We start from the raw sequence: 676 nt of genomic DNA on the forward strand, positions 1-676 counted from the left end.
TCCAATGAAAACGTTGCATTAAAATCTTTGTTTGGGTTTTCATTGTGACTACAACAGTAAAACATTTTTCGCCTGGAACTCGCATTAACCATGAACCATTGTGGTCAGCGCGCGCCAGCATCATTTATGCAAGAAGAACTGATGTTAATGATGTTAAAAACCAACCAACCCACATTTGCATATTGTCGTTTGTGGTCCAGTTTGTGACACAGAAAGAGGTAGAGTAGTTTCCGGTCTAACAAGTTTTTATTACCCCTTTTCTCCATTTGCTAACAGGCTCATCCGGCGTTTCAACCCGTCCTTGTTACCAGTTTCAACCTATATTAACCACCTCTATTTCACAATCCAGACTTCAGCAAACCCCAGAATCATTGGCTCCGAATATAAATCCAATCACTCTTGCTTTAAAGGTCATGAAGTCATGTAATATAACCAGGTTGCCCGTCTGTCCTTCCCCAGCGGCCGTGTAGGCACGTTTGGACGTTAGTGAAAGACTTAGCGTGTTTGATCTTTGGCCTTTGCACGAATACTTGAATGGCGACTTGGCCGGCGTGGGTGAATACATCAGGCTATCGAGAACCGTTGGATATCACGTGCTTTCTCGTGTCTGGTCTGACACGTAAGCTCCCCCCCCCCCCCGCCCCGTGCCATTTTGTGTTCGTTTATTTTCTCTTCG

The sequence above is a fragment of the Penaeus monodon genome, chromosome 33 (assembly GCF_015228065.2).
Source record: "Penaeus monodon isolate SGIC_2016 chromosome 33, NSTDA_Pmon_1, whole genome shotgun sequence".
In the NCBI taxonomy this organism is placed as follows: Eukaryota; Metazoa; Arthropoda; class Malacostraca; order Decapoda; family Penaeidae; genus Penaeus; species Penaeus monodon.